Genomic DNA, 16371 nt, shown 5'->3' on the forward strand with positions numbered 1-16371 from the left:
GAATTTTAGTGTTAGTTGCAATGTACCCTTGTATCACCAGATGGAGCCATAGAGTTATAAATGCATTATATATATTTTCTTAATGGAGCTAAGCTGTGACATTAAGTTTAGCAAAATATAAATTGTACCAATAGATGGAGCTATTGTATTACATAAAGTGTATTTTCCTTTATAATGAATGTTTATAGTATTTATAATGATAATTTTAGTATTTATAATGTATTAATTTAATATTGATAGTATTTTAAATTAAAATGGAGATGTAATTAATTATTTAAATGATTTTAAATATTTAAATAATTTTAATTAATTATAAAATGGTGTATTTATGAATATTTATGAGCCTAAAATGTAAATTGATTGGTGGATTTAAATTTAATTGAAGTGTTTTTATTGGATTATTTGTGGTAATTGTGGTATATAAATAATGTGGGATTTATTAGAACTATCATCTGATGAAGTCCAGTGTGGAGACGAAAACGCTATATGTGTTGGGAAGAGCGTTAATGTGAAGTGTGTTTTTTCGTGGTTAAACATTAAAAGTGATTTACTGGTGGATCCTTCTTCATGTGACTGCACTCCATAGTTGATTTACTGGTGTTTGGTGGAGAGCTGCCGTTTTTTTGAATTGTTTGAAAATTATTTATCTATTTGTCTTTCTTTCTGCCTATCTATCTAGCTATGCTTTGTTGACCAATTTATTCCCACTACATTAATGGTCTCTTTTCAGAGGATACTCAAAATGTATTCATACTGACCAAGGGAAATTTGTACAGAGCATCAGAAAACTTCCACCTACTCTTTCTGAGAGCAAGGTGATGCCAGAGGGCTGCTACCACTATTTGAATGGGGTCTATATTATATCATCGAATGCTTAAAATGATGAATAATCGACCCCATGTAAACGAAAGCTTACAATCTCGAAAGCTCAGAACACTGATTTATTTCCAAGGGAAAAAAATCACTATTCCAAAAAAAACAAATTGAAAGAATACATAAAGTGGGGGGCTTTGCCCCCACACCCCCCTACTTAAATATACCAACTCCGAGATTGCACTACAGTGCCAAAAATGGCAATATAGCAGAAGCGGCCAAGTGAGTTCTTTCCCTGGAAAGAATTTGCTTAAAAGCCACTTCGCTATTTTGCCTTTTCGTTGTTTTAAGTTCGACCAAGATGCATTTAATAGAATGCATATTTGGTCATCTAATATGAACCCATTTGAATGCAACAATTGTTGTTGGGTACACTTTCGCTAAAGGATTACCAGAAAATAATATTATTTTACAAATAATTCAGGTGATGGAGGTTGGTTTGGACAAAACAATCCTGCTGGAAGTGATTAACGAAAGAGAGAGAGAGAGACAGAGATGGAAAAGAAGCATTGTCATGGGCTGAAGTGATACAAAAGTATTTCAGAACACTGCTCACACAAGCAGAAGTAGAAGTGATAATGTATCGCAATGTTGCCAGATACATGGAATGCACTTTGGGGGTGACTAGAAATGTTTTGCATGAGCTTGATATAGTTTAGTTGAAAAGAAGTCATGTTCAGTCAGCTCAGTAGCTGATTTTAAGAGCAGGCATTCTGAGATAGCTGTAAGTCACATTGTTTTGAAAGCCTTTTCTGTGTACATGCAGAAAAATGTTAGTAATAACACTGTCTAGGAAGAATGAGTTGTTTAGCCTTAAGGAATGTCGTATGCTAATGCAGTAAGAGGTGGACCAAAAGGTGTCCCAGATGGAGTGAGTATATGATATCCTGTTATAAGTGTAAAACTTAATAAAGGAACTATTATTAAAAGGCATGAAATCTCAGAAATGATTGTGGTTCTCTTGGGGTTTAAAGAGGAAGATGTTAGGACATTGAATCTTTTTGGAAATAAGACTTTCTGCGAAGTAACTTTTTCAGAATTTGTTTGCAAAAAGAATATCAATGAATGTGACAAGAAGAGTTTTTGTACTGCATGAAAAGAGTACACATATCAGAAATTAAACATACAGTTAAAAAGAAAACTGAATGTGCAGTTTAGAACTGCCGAAGTAAATGAAGATGAACCAAAGTGTATTTTCCCAATGTTGCCTAAAAGTATATGACATGAAAAGAATTTTGAATGATATAAGTGTATAAACTGGGACAAGAGAGGCATGGATTGCTTTCCAGTGGAAAATAAAATATAGCACTTGCTAAACATAATAATGACAAATGGAAAGAATGGAGACATAAAATACTGTGACCAATTGAAAGGATATTTTTTGGTAGGGGGCCATATCACATTTATTTCAGTCTTGTCAAAAAACAAGATGTGAACAATTCTGGGGATTTGGGCTTTTGATAAAAGTTATAACTTAATGTTTAGGAAATACAGTGGAGAATGACTTTATGGTCCTTTTGTCCTCTAAGAAAAAAACTGAAGAAGTTGAGAAAGGAAAAGATGGAATGGCATATGAAGCACATGAAAAAGTGATCAAAGAATGTGAGTAGGAGATTTTAGAAGATGAAAGGGAGAATGGGTGTAGCTAACTAATGAAAAGGCAATTATTATTAAAGTAGAAAACTTAGGGAAATAAGGCTGGAGACAAGATTCAGTGCTTCAGAAACTTCAGAAACTGATGAAGGGGAAAGTAGTATTAGTACATCAGTAAAGGAAAAGGATAAGTTGATAGAGAATAGAATGAAGCATAGGAAACAAAAATATAAAGTGGTAAATAAAGGAAAATGTTAATGTTAATATAGTATCAGTGATAGTAAATAATTTTAAATGATGGAAGGTGACTAAAATATATGAATGCTTTATATAGAGAGAGGACAATATTACATGTGCTTGTTAGATGCTAGATTTATAGAAACGGATAAAACAGAAATTGTTAATAACCTGTGTAGAAAAGAGGTAGTACAATTTTTGGAAAGATATGTATTTGAATTGAGAGACTAATAAAAAGAAAATATACAGCAATCTTAGATGTGATAGTAGAAACTGCAGAAAGATTAGATATATTCAATGCTATGATCAGTTAAAAAACCTTTGTTTATGATTATAGTACAGGAAAATTATGTTTGAAGAAATAAAGACATATCTAAAAATAAAGAAAGAAGGAAAGAAAGAAACAGAGATGGTTACACATATAAATTATAATTTAAGAAAGAAGGCAGGTTAAATGAGACACACAAATTATGAGGGAGGTTATAAGGTAAGGAAAGTTAAATTGAATAAAGAACTTCAGTTTATGCATGCAATGTGTAATTTAAAGAAAGAAGTAGATCATATTTTATCAGAGGACATGGAAGAAATGCAGGGGTACAGAAAGGTGATTAAATATTCAAATCTTATTGCTGTATGGACTATAGTTAGAGCAAATTAATAAATAATTAAATAAAGAAAAATAATTAAATATTTGATGGGACAGATTAGTAAAACGAGGGTATTACTCACTGACAAAAATAGATGCTGTGGAGACACCATCTATCTATGAAACCATGTTTTAGGCCATGGACTTATTGTTAGGTAATTTTTACAGAAAATGTATATTTCGAAGTGAGTAATAAAGAGAGCAAGGTAATAAAATGAGAATATAAAAATTATTTTTAATTATGGTGTGAGAATTTGCGAGATAAAAGGAGTATGTAGTATTTAAAAATAGAAAGATTGCTGTGAAAAGCAATCAATAAAGGATTAGTAAGTTAATGTTTGTAAGGAAAAGTAATAGCAATTTTATAATTAAAATATGTTGAGGTATGATTAAAAGAAATAATTAAGAAAAGGGAAAAAAGTAGGTGTGAGCAGTGATGTAAAAGAATGCAAAAGAAACAAATTATGGGAAATAAAATTAAGAGATATGAGAAGAGAAAGAAGAGAGTGATACAAGAGTGTAGTAGAAGAAATATTATATCCACCCATGGAACAATTAAAAAACAAATAAAAATTGCAATAAAAAATACAGAAAATATTTGATAGTATTTATGACAGTGGGGATTTTTTCATAAAGGCTACTATTAGATGGTTCATCTGAAAAACAAAATGTGAAGTATAAAATTTAGGTAATCTGTGTAAAGTGGAGGAAACAAAATGGAATGTGTTGTTCAGATGTAAGATGAAGACTGAGGGTTTTGGGGAATTATTATGGGAAAATTTTAGGCAAGTATATATTAAATAAATTGTAAAGGATATGATAGTATCTGGAAATATGTAAAGAGAATAAATAATGAAGAAGATAAATGAAATAAATATTGTTTTTAACTAATTTCTGTGGAAAATGAGATGTGAATAATTATTGTATAAAAGTTAGGAAAGTTGAAGGTGCAATAGATAATGTAAAAAGACGGTTATGGTAGAAGGGGTGAATGATGGGTATTTTAAAGGAAAAAATGTTTCTTGATTTGTTTAAGTGAAAGTGTATATTAATACCTTTAGGTGTATTATAATGCATGTAAGGATGTAATGGTAAAGCACCCCTATTTTTGATGAGTGCTGTGGGTCTTTTACCTCGACCTGAGCTATCATCAGCTCTGGAAGATAGGACCTTAGTCAAATATCTTATGCAAAGGATGGCACACTCAGGAATGCAGCACATTTACCCCTCATGTCACACTGCAGTGCCACTATTGGAAAATACATCAAAGCATCTTCTTTGGCATTATTATGTTTAGCAAGTGCTGAGCCACTAACATTAAACTTGCTCTTCCAACAGGAAATCATGAGTTAATAAAATTATAACTAAACAATCCAATGGAAGGCTGAGTTTTTAAAAAAAAAACAAACTCAGAACCAATTATAATATTCAACAAGGCACAGTGGACCCAATAAAGGCAGCTTCAAATAACTTCAACAAGATGTTAGCAGATACCAAGCAATTACAAAAATGCACAATAGTCCAACTTTGATAAAATACGTTTAATGCCAAGAAAGATTAAACGCTTTCATGCCTCACAGGAAACTTCATCAGGGCATAATCTTTCTTGGCATTAAACATATTTTATCTACGTTGGACTATTGTGCATTTTTGTACTTGCTTGGTATCTGCTAACATCTTGTTAAAGTTATTTGAAGCTGTCTTTATTGGGTCCAGTGTGCCTTCCTGAGTTTTATAATTAGTTCTGAGTTAATAAAAGTATGTTAGTTTTCGAGTTAAACTGTGACAGCACCATATACCAATTATGTAGCTATCATTTCTTCAATACATGGTGGTAATAGTTACCTGATGCTAAATGTGTAAGCTAAGTCTATGAAATTCATTATATATGAAACCATGAGACATGGTTATCTCATTGCCACAATATTATTTATTTTGTGTTAAATCTTACTGGATTTTATTCTGAGCATTACTAAATCTTATCTGGAAAATCTACTTCTTTATAGATTTTTTCTAATATTGTTCTCATTAAAATGTTGTTTTGTCATTTGCCCACATTAAGGGTGGAAAAGCCAATCAAACCAGCCCCCCCCCATTAACATAAAATGCTAATAAACAATAATACTGGAATTGAAAGAAAGAAATACAATGGGTTAGCCTCACTGAGCACTACATTTTATCAGTGGAAACTTGGACAATCAAACCTATCAGTCAGTCAGTCAATTACTCACTCAGTCCATCAGCCAGTCATACATTGTTTACAAAGATTTGAGGAAGTGTAGTATAGATAAAGTAAATAAAAGTCAGTAGTGTATCCAAAAATAATATTATCATATATAGTGTGTATATTCTGATTTATAGTAAGGCAGAAAATACAAATGATTCTAATGCTTTCACTATGAGTGCATGAAAGTGAATACATCAAAGACTGGAATCCCAAAAACTACATTTATCAAAAAAAAAAAAAAATCTGAAAGACACTTTTAGTAAGTGCTTTTTGTAGGGGGGCAACCCCCTGCACCCCCACATCCTCCAAACATATATATATATATATATATATATATATATATATATATATATATATATACACACACATACACCAACTCTATGTTTACATTAACTAGAAGAAGGGTAGAGCTCCCCCAAAAAGGGCATCACTGCTGGCATACCTCATCAATGGTGATTTCCTATTAAGTAACTCTGCAAACTGATGGGTTGAATCTTGGACATCTGAAGCTCAAGTATTCAGTCTTCATTCACCACTAGGGTAACAGATTCTAACACTGAAGAAAAAAGGTATTTAATGGGAGTAAATTATTCTGTTTCCAAAGTATGATCAGATGTGTTATTTACTCTCTGATCACTCTAAAGTATGATCAGACATATCATTTGCTGTCTAGTCTCCTCATATCAACCTCTTTGCAGTTTTATGGTTATTTATTTATTTATTTGAATATCTAAGAATGTCTAAGATTTTTACTTGATCCATACTCAATTCAAGTTCAACATATGTTCCTAGATATGTATTATGCTAACGACCATTAGGGGGTGATTTTTGGCTTTGACATGAATTACTCAATATTTCTGTCCAGCAAAGGACTAGGTGCCAGACTAGAGGTGAATTTACAGTTTCCTATCCACTGGTCAGTTTATACTTAATTATGGTAAGGGTGGGAATGGGCTTTACATGAATAGGGAGCCTATTCCAGAGAATGGGAATTCTCTGAGATACATATCTGTCTTTCCAACGTATCCTATTTATGTCAAAACTCAGAGTTTTGGATCTAGTAATTCTGATGCTGTTTGTTTTGCAGATGTGCAAAGCATTAATCAGAGCTGGGTCTAAGGATATCATGTACACCAGGCATAGATTGCCTCTCAGTACTCTTTATGAGACAAAGTATAGAGGTAGGGCTTTGAGGTGATCCGCATAGGACATTGTGTTTACTCCCTGTATTCTTTTTGTAAGGAACCTTTATGGACATTCCAGATGCTACATGTGTCTTGTCAGGGACATGCTGAAGGGACATCATACTCTGTGATGGGTCTGCTGAAGGCTGAGTTCAGTGGCATGATGACTTCCCTGGACCTAGTTGCCATGTTCTTACTTGTAAGTTAAGCAACATCCAATGATTTTTTTACTACGTTGGACACATGTTGGTCAAAGCCTAGGTTACTATCTACATGAGTTCCCAGATCCCTAGCTAGCAAGTCAACTCTTAGGGGTGTTTTACTGATGGTGTACATTTCCTGGTGGCTGTCTTACCAAAAGGTACTGTAGTGCATTTCTTAGGACTGGGTTTTAAGCTGTGACTTTGGCATCAGTCATTTGCCTGTGTTAGACCATAGCGTGCTTTCATCTTGGTAAGATTTTCTGACTGCTCCCAGCTTGCAGTTCTCTGTGAAATTCATTAGCCAGAGGCCTCTGACATTGGCTTTGACCTCTGAGAAGTAGATGACAAAAAGGAGTGGGGCTAGCATGAAGGTCTGAGGAACTCCACTGGTAACTAGCTTCTTTGTGGAGTTGGCCTCATCGAGCCTAACCTCCTGGGTCCTATCCATGAACCCACTGGCTATCCAGTGTCTCTTTATGTAACAGAAAATGTTACATTGTTCAGTGTTACGAAATAGACTAAAACAGACATTACAATATTTCCAATGATTGCTGTGGCAAAATTTGCATGTACACTTTTCATATTCCTATACAATGCTCTACAGGTACTCTGCAACATATATTTAAACTGATTTCTTTTAAATTTCTTCAGGTATGGTTAACAGTAGAATGCTGTATGAAATGAATCAGCTTTGGAAAACATACCAAACATACCAGCAAACTGATTTCAGATTGGTTTTGGAAAAAAATCATCTCTGCGCAGTTAATCTGATTATGCAATACATAGTATAATACTTCAAAAAAGAAAGCCATGGAAGGTATGATGTGCAATGTCATATCATGTGACTTGGACACTATACTTCAACATTTCAGTGGGGTGTAACAACTTTACAGCACAAAATATTCATGTTGTGTCGAGGTCCTTAGTTCAAACAACTTTTTCATTTTTTTACAAGGCTGATGCATAACAGATTATTTTCAGACATGATGTCAACATTGAGACAGTATACAAGTAATAAAATAGTATCTGTCACATCTGCAGAAGTCAGATTACAAAGTATAGAAAGTTAGCTTACACATCTGTGTATAATCACATAGTTAATAAGAAACTGAGTTTGCTTTCTTAAGAAATAATGAGTCAGAGCAAATATGTTAAAGGGAAATTCACAGGTATTTGAGAGAGTTGCATTTGTGTTGCATTAAAGATATGTATTTTGTCTGCTCCTGAAGTGTTTACATATTAATGAGATTCCTATAAGTGCTATGGAGTTGTCAGAAGAGTGAGTCTGTTAATAACTCAGGGTTTCTTAATGTCAAATAAATTATGCTGCATTTGTTTCATAAGAAGACAATAAGTTAACAAGCTGTTTTACCACTGCATAATGGCATTGTAACCACTAGAGGTCACAAAACAAGTGTGCTATCTTTTTCACAAACAAATGCCAAAATGTGAGTGTTTCTTCAGTAACTATACACTATAGTTTAATCTGCTAAGAAAACATGATAGCATCCTCATTTAGCTGATGCTGGTTTCAGTTTAAAACATAGTTTATTATTACATACAGATGCAATGAGTACTTTTTGACTATGGCCACATTAGACTTCACAACCTTTAACAGTCCAAAGCAATATGTATTTAAAATATTTATATACTGGCATTCTTGTCTTACAAAATCGTGACTTCAGATTTAATATTATGCCTACACCTTGTTGTCCAGTATAATTTACTGTCCAAAACATATTGTTTATTTTGGCTTCCTACCATAAGCCTGCAAGCACTGTGTTATGTTCTGCGCATCTCTAGAGTGTACATGTGCTTCCAGTCTGTGCAGATGAATATGAAGTTAGGAGGATTCATAATGTTTTATACTGCGACCTTTTTAAGTAAGGAAATCTTCTGTCAGGATTAATCAGTTCAAAAATTATTTTCTTAAATAGAGCCATTTTTTAAGAAAATGGCTTCTCTGGAGTGAAAACCTGAAGTTTCTGCTGAACAATTAACTTTCTTTTAGTGACCGTAACAAGAATGCATGGCCAATTGTAGCCCAGTTTGGTTAACTAAATGGTGTGTCTATGAATCTGCAATTAAGTGAACACGAAACATTGTGGATTAACATTTCTCAGTAAAATCTTTCATCTTTTAAAGCACATACAGAAGTGGAAAACTTCATATTTTACCAAGAATAGCATAAGGCGGACAACAATTTCATATTTCTGGCAATTGCTTGCCTTTTTCTTTAGTTCTGTGTATTTCTCAGATTTTCAGTTCCTCCCTTTTTATGTTTTTATGTTTGGATGAGTGAATATCTTTTCTTTGAACATGTAGGCTATAAAGTATGTAACACAGACGTTCAGTAGCAGTAGCTGAAGGCATTGCTACTGGCTTCTTTTGAAGGTCAGTGTAATATTTTCTGCATAAACCACATATGTGTTTCTACCTGTATTAAGCAGAAGAGAATTGAAATGATACTATGAAATGTATCTTCACTTAGTGTTGTAAGTATACAAATGTAAATGATCTCTGTCAGAAAGCTATGGTTTAACATATTTAGAAACTGTAATAAACAATATGAACTGTAGTACATTTAGTGTTTTGTGCCTCTGATTCCATTTTTATGATGGTAGAAGTGCAGGAGAGGTATTTTACTAAAATTGTCACTAGTTACTAGTCAGAAAAAAGATTGACTTGGCAGTATACAAATGAATGCTATTTCGTCTTCAGTTTAAAAGATTCTTCACTCATAAGACACTGCTCTCTTATGTTAAGTATTTCACACTGCATGCATGTGTGTTTGTGTGTGGGTGGGTGCAGGTGGGTGCATGTGTGCTTGTGTGTGTGTGTGTGTGTGTGTGTGTGTGTGTGTGTGTGTGTGTGTGTGTGTGTGCGTGAGTATACGTGCTTTTGTGTGTGTGTGTGTGTGTGTGTGTGTGTGTGTGTGTGTGTGTGTGTGTGTGTGTGTGTGCCTGTGTGTCTGTAGTTGTCTCTAGAAATGATGTTCTGACAGCATTCCCAGATGACAAGGTTTGATTAGTTGTCTGGGTACAAGAAAAGAAAGCCAGGAATGATTGGAGTAAGCCACTGTAGCAGTCTTGCTCATCCTAAGGAAAGGGGGATCAGTCTAGCTTGCATTGCCCTTCTAGCTGTTGCTAACCCAAGGTAGTATCATAACAAGAATAATGGGGGAAGAAGATAGGATGCCTTGATGTCGATGATCTGCCAAAAACATGGTGAGCATGTGGTAGAATTCACCTGCCAAAAGACTGGAGGATCACTTGTGAAAAAAAAACAGAAAAGCACATTCTGCTCACTTGCATGATGATCCACTGCTGTTAGACATCAGTCCCAATACAGTAGTCGCCATTAGGACCAGTAAATAATCACTCCAAATACAGTAGTCGCCATTAGGACCAGTAAACAATCGCTCCAAATACAGTAGTCACCATTAGGACCAGTAAACAATCGGTCCAAATACAGTAGTTGCCATTAGGATTAGTAAACAACAGAGCTGATCAATAAGCGAGGAAACTTGATTTTCAGTGAGGTACTAGAAAAATAAATATAAAATAAAAACATGGCAAAACTGTACATTTCCAACATGAAACAGACAGCTGCTTAAACTAATATTAAAGGAAGAGCTAAAGATACTTAAATATAAATGTTTGCTAGAATTACTAAGCATAAAATAAAATGGTTACTGTGGTTATAACAACAGAACTTTAAGCAATTCTCTGAATGAAATATAGTTGTGTGGCAAGTATTTACATGCAATTCGATATGTTAAAAGTGGAAATACAGTAAATATATAAAATATTTGACTTCATGTGGGAAAGAGACCATATAAGATGGTAAATCTCCTGAATGAGCATTTCATAGAGAAAGGAAGGAAATGCTTCTGTTTCTTGCTTGAAGAAAGTCAATACAGGAGAAAAATACCAGCAGGCAGGGATGAAGCTAGAAATATGGGAACCTCACTGGTACTGGTAAAATAAAAAGGTAGATCAGAAGCCTGTAAGAAAAAAAATTCTGCTTATTTTATTCAGAGTAAAGTAACTTGTCCTGCAAATGACATCCAAATAATCAGAAGTAAGAAATGGAGGCACTGCTTTGTGGATCAGTTTCTGTCTAAAATAAAACTTGAAAATTGTTTTTTGATTGTCAGAGAAAGAGATTTAGATAAATCAATAGATTCAGTATTAGACAATTCTGTATAGGAAACTTCTTTCATGATGCTAATACATAAGAAATGAAGGTAAAAGTACTAAGCCACAGATGGAAATATGTTATATAGCATAATTCAAGTAAAAGTTGAGGACTAGTAGCTCATGCATTGACATAACACTTAGTGTGATATACGATAAAATATTCACACATCAGTAAAGCACTTTTTACACTATAGACTAAGATGTTTAGACATACGATAAAAAGAAATGCATGAAGATTACCCATTTCAGGTCTTATTTACTAAAATACTTTGTTATATAATTTTTGAAAGTAGCACAAGCTGATAAAATCCTATGTTTTATTTACAATTGTCTTAAGACAAACATGTTTTTTAGTGAATTTTTGTTTAACAATGCAATATAATATATGATAATAAATGATGTGAAAAGAAATAGATGATTTTTTCAAATAAATCTGATCAGTATAATAAGAACATCTATAAATATATTGTGGTTAGGGAGCTGCATTTTCTGATTCACGTCTTGCAGATGTTGGGTTCAGTTAGTAGCATCTTTGCATCTGCATATTATTCCTATATATAGGAGCGTTTTCTCTAGATACTTTTGCTTCTTCCATAAACATAATGGTTGATTGGCTGTTATAAGCTGTCCAATAAATTGCATTCTATCTTGACAATGTGACTTGGGCTGTAGCTGAAAAGGGTGTGTAATGGATCAATTCTAGCTGTCAAGCACTTTACACAAAATGTTAACAATGGTGTGACAACACTAAACATGCAGACTTAAAACAGGAAAACTCATTGGCAATAACATTAAAGTATTCCAGGTGTTAATGACTTTTTGTTACATCAACAACAAGAATATAATATACTCACCTGTAACACTGAGATATTATAGGAACATTACATAAATTCAAGCCAGTACAAAATAACAGTTTGGTGCTTACTGAGGTCGATATTAAGTGCCATCAGCAGGTAAATTTTAGCGTGTGCTGAAGCAGCAGCAGACCTTCATGGCCAAGAGGTAATGTAGTTCACACACACATAAACACATGTAGATGAGAGTACACACACATACACGCACACACACACACACACACACACACACACACACACACACACACACACACACACACACGCACACACACCCACGCACACACACACACACACACACACACACACACACACACACACACACACACACACACACACACACACACACACACACATGCATTTGGGAAAGACTGCACATATTTAATCTGCATGCCAGTAATAAATAAAACATATGTTCATGTTGGATGGAATTTCTAATAAAATGTATGTATTATGTATAGAAGTGTGCATTTACTAAAATTATGTTTTCTCTGGTTAATAGCATTATGTGTAAAAGGCACAATTTATCTAAATGAAAAATACCAAAAGAAAAAAATAGGTGCTATTCACAGTAAGGAAATAATAAATAATTTAAAATATATTGGAATTAATCCTCATTGGAGTCTGTTATAAATTATATGCTTTAATCAGCTGCTTTAAAATCTGGCAGAAACACACCAGATAGACAGCTGCTCAATAGTTTGTAATGACTCGTAATTTATAACAATGCTTTTCTTTCTGGCTCACTGGCCAAGCACAACACATGGATTGAATGCATTGTAAACAATCTGTATATGTATTAATAAATACAGGAAGATAATTATGGGAAAAGAAAAAAAAGGGAGCACAGCAATTTAGCTATTAATTGCTGTCAGATAACAACACACAGACACACGCTCACACTCACATGGACTAATGTATACGTGCTTACAAAAAAGGGTTTTCAACAGTAAAATAAAAGTGTTCTACATCAGCTGATAAAGCCCCTTAGAGGAATTCTGCATTTTCCCTGAATAGTTGCACCAAAATGTTTACTATAGAGAATAGTTAATTAGAATATAATGGATCAATTAAATTAAGGTTTGTGTCAGACAGATTAGACTGTGAGATAAAAATATTTCTTTACCACATGTTATAAATGTGGCAAGATTAAAAATGTCACGTCTTCTTTTCTTTAAAAACGCACATGGGCTTCAAACAGAGATTACATACATATAAACTTAATTGTCAAGGACAGAGGCATTTAAACTACTGTATTAATCCTTTAGCACACAGCACTGAACTCATTCAACACAACATTTATAAATATGTGCAGTGCAAAAAAATTATTGATATGATTACTTCATAAAAAACATTTTGTGTTTCTGAAATGTTAGAAAGAGTATATTAATAAACTCTAACAAAAAAGTTTTAGTATTCAGAATAATAAAATCAATTCTCAGAATAAAACACTGTAAACTACTTTATTTTTATGCCTAACCGTTACATAGTTCCACTCTTTCCTATTGCATACCTTTTTCTGATTTTTTTTAATGTTCATCACATTACATTACAAACACATTGCATTTCTTTTAAATGTATATATCATTATTTGCCATATTGAAAGGTTTTATAAATTAAAAAAGGAGGGTTCAAAATGTACCTTTATTTTCTTTTGTTCCCGCATAAATAGCATGTATTAAAGACTGTAAATTGTATGGCCTTTACTATAACTCAAAAGTACTATTTGATAGAGCACAGACCGCTGGTAAAACTCCTTCAGTACTTTCAACTCAGTCCTCTGCAGTAATGCAACCTTGCTTTAAAAAGATGTACTATAAAGGCTCACTCTTGTACTATAATGAGTCTCACATGCAATTAGACTCCCATCTGAAAGAAAATTTGAGCATGAGGAAATTATGATTCAGTATGTGGAATGTTTGTTCTAACATCAAAACTGATGCAAAATTGACAAACCTTCCAACTGAAATTACATTCTTTGATCTTCACAATCTTGGAATAACATTGCCTAAAGCTGCAGCATCTGTAAACTTACTTTGCACGAATGACTTCGAATGACTTCGCCAGTACAAAAGTATTGACATAGTGTACCCATGAATGACATTAGGGCTACTTAGAAAAGAGATGAAATAGCAGCAGAAGAATGTAGCAAGTGGTTCTGAAAATTACCTTTTCCAGTGAACCTCTCTGAAAAAAATTACCTTTTTCTACTGAATCTCAAACAAAAATTACCTTCCCCAACAGAAGCTCTTTCAAAGTGCCTTGATGTTAAGCAATATAGTTTTAAGTTGAAAATGTCACAAGGCCATGGAAAGAAATTGATGGAAAATTTCACTGTTGTGTGTTGATATTTGAAGCAGCCTGTGGATTTTCTTTCTTTAACACAGACCTTCTCTACTGTGCCACCACTTTGATTTCTGCATTGCCAAAACAGCATGTTTCTGGCCTTAATGGCTTTGCAGACATGAGTTTGAAGGTGATTTACTTATTGCATGGAAGGTGCTGTCAGATGCCTGTAGAATATCCCATGCAGAAATCAGTTTTGCCACTTAAATATGTTCATTACAGAAACTCTTTCAGCTAAGTTTTATCTTCAGCAATAAAGGGATTTCAGCTGAAATAATAAACTTTAAAAACTGCCTAACATTAAATTCCATATATCAAATATGACTACACTAACCACACACAGAAGGTAATCATGCTATGTATTCTCTTCAACTAAATTAAAAAATACACATAGCAACTGTTAAATGACATAATGTTCTAGCTGAGAGATAAATAAACACATTTCCTAGCTGAGTAAAAATATTATGATACTAATCAGATCAGTCATGAGGTTTGCAATGTTAACTGTATTTCTGTTATTTCAGTCCTTGGTGGCAGTCTTTTTCATCATATCAGGCACTCAAGAAACACTTCATTGAGAATCTTTTTTTACATGTTGCCTGTTTTATGATTGTGTTCATTCATATGTACTTACTAGGCTATTGATCTCTAGGATCTTAAGCAGCCTGGCCTTACATTCCTGTGGTAGTTTTAGCCTTTATACTTTATGTACAAATAATGCAAAAGATGGGCAGAACTAAGGTTTCTAGGACATTTACATGTTGCTCCTAGGCATGAAGGACAATGACGCCAAACCAGGCATGAATTTCTGATTAACCATACATTTATCTAAATTACATTTGAATAGGATAATATAAGTGTTTTGCTTTATATGGGGTGAGAGACTATTCAATAAAAACAAAGCATCGGAGGGCATGTAACATCGAACATGCTGTTCATCGAGTAATTCTGACTAAGATTGCATTATAGTAGAGATAAGGAAGTTTGCCCTTTCCCCACTGTAGTGCAGTCTCAGAGTTGGTATATATAACTAGCAGGGGCTGTGAGGGGGCTGCCCCCCACATGAGGAGGTTATGATGAACGGCATTTATTATGTAATGCTGTTCGATGCTTTTACCCGTCAATGAATAACCATAGACCCAATTATGACCCTTATATGAATCTAACACATATCGAGAAGAAGCATTTGTATGAAATATCTCTGAATAAAAAACATTCAGGTAATGAAACCCAACAAAAGCAGTGGCATTGTTCTCCTGGATTTAATGGACCACTCAGCTAGCAAGTTAGCAATGCTTTCAGGTGGCCCTAAGTATGAAACGGTGTCTAGAAATGGCTTTTTTACATCATATTCTAAAATTATTATTATTATTGTTTTTGATGATCTAACATAAGGTTCTATTTCTACTGATAGTTTTAATTTTTTTTCTCTCACAGAAACTCAATAGTACCATCATTGTTTGCGATCCCTGAAATACATAAGGACATGCATAACCTCCTTTCAGGTCAGTTGTGGTGGTGGTGTGGAGTCCAGAATGGAAGCTTGTTCATTACATATCGACAGGAGGCTGAAGAACATCTCCTTGAATGCTTCCCCATATACTTTAGGACCCATGGAATTTTTTTAATAACTTAACTGGTGTTACATTTGAACCGTTTTTGATGGTTACCATAGATATTATTAGCCTTTTTAACATCATCCTTCACAGTGCAGGTTTAGAATGGTTCCTTGAATACTACACCGAGTCTATCAAAATGGTAGGGAAATTAATAAATTGCACATCTTTATGAACGTTGTTTTGAATTAAAACTTTTTTATTTTGAAGAGGATTATTTCCAAAAGGTTGCTGGCATGAAAATGGATGCAGCTTGTACCCTTATTTACGTCAATGTTGTTGTGGCCATCTGGGAAAGTAAGTTTGTTTTTATATCCATATTTAAGGGAGGCTTGTTTTGTTACAAGAGATTTTTGGATGACATTTATATTTTATGGAATGTTACAGTAAATT

Source organism: Protopterus annectens, chromosome 10.part0, assembly GCF_019279795.1.
Source record: "Protopterus annectens isolate FY-2018-M chromosome 10.part0, PAN1.0, whole genome shotgun sequence".
Taxonomy (NCBI): Eukaryota; Metazoa; Chordata; order Ceratodontiformes; family Protopteridae; genus Protopterus; species Protopterus annectens.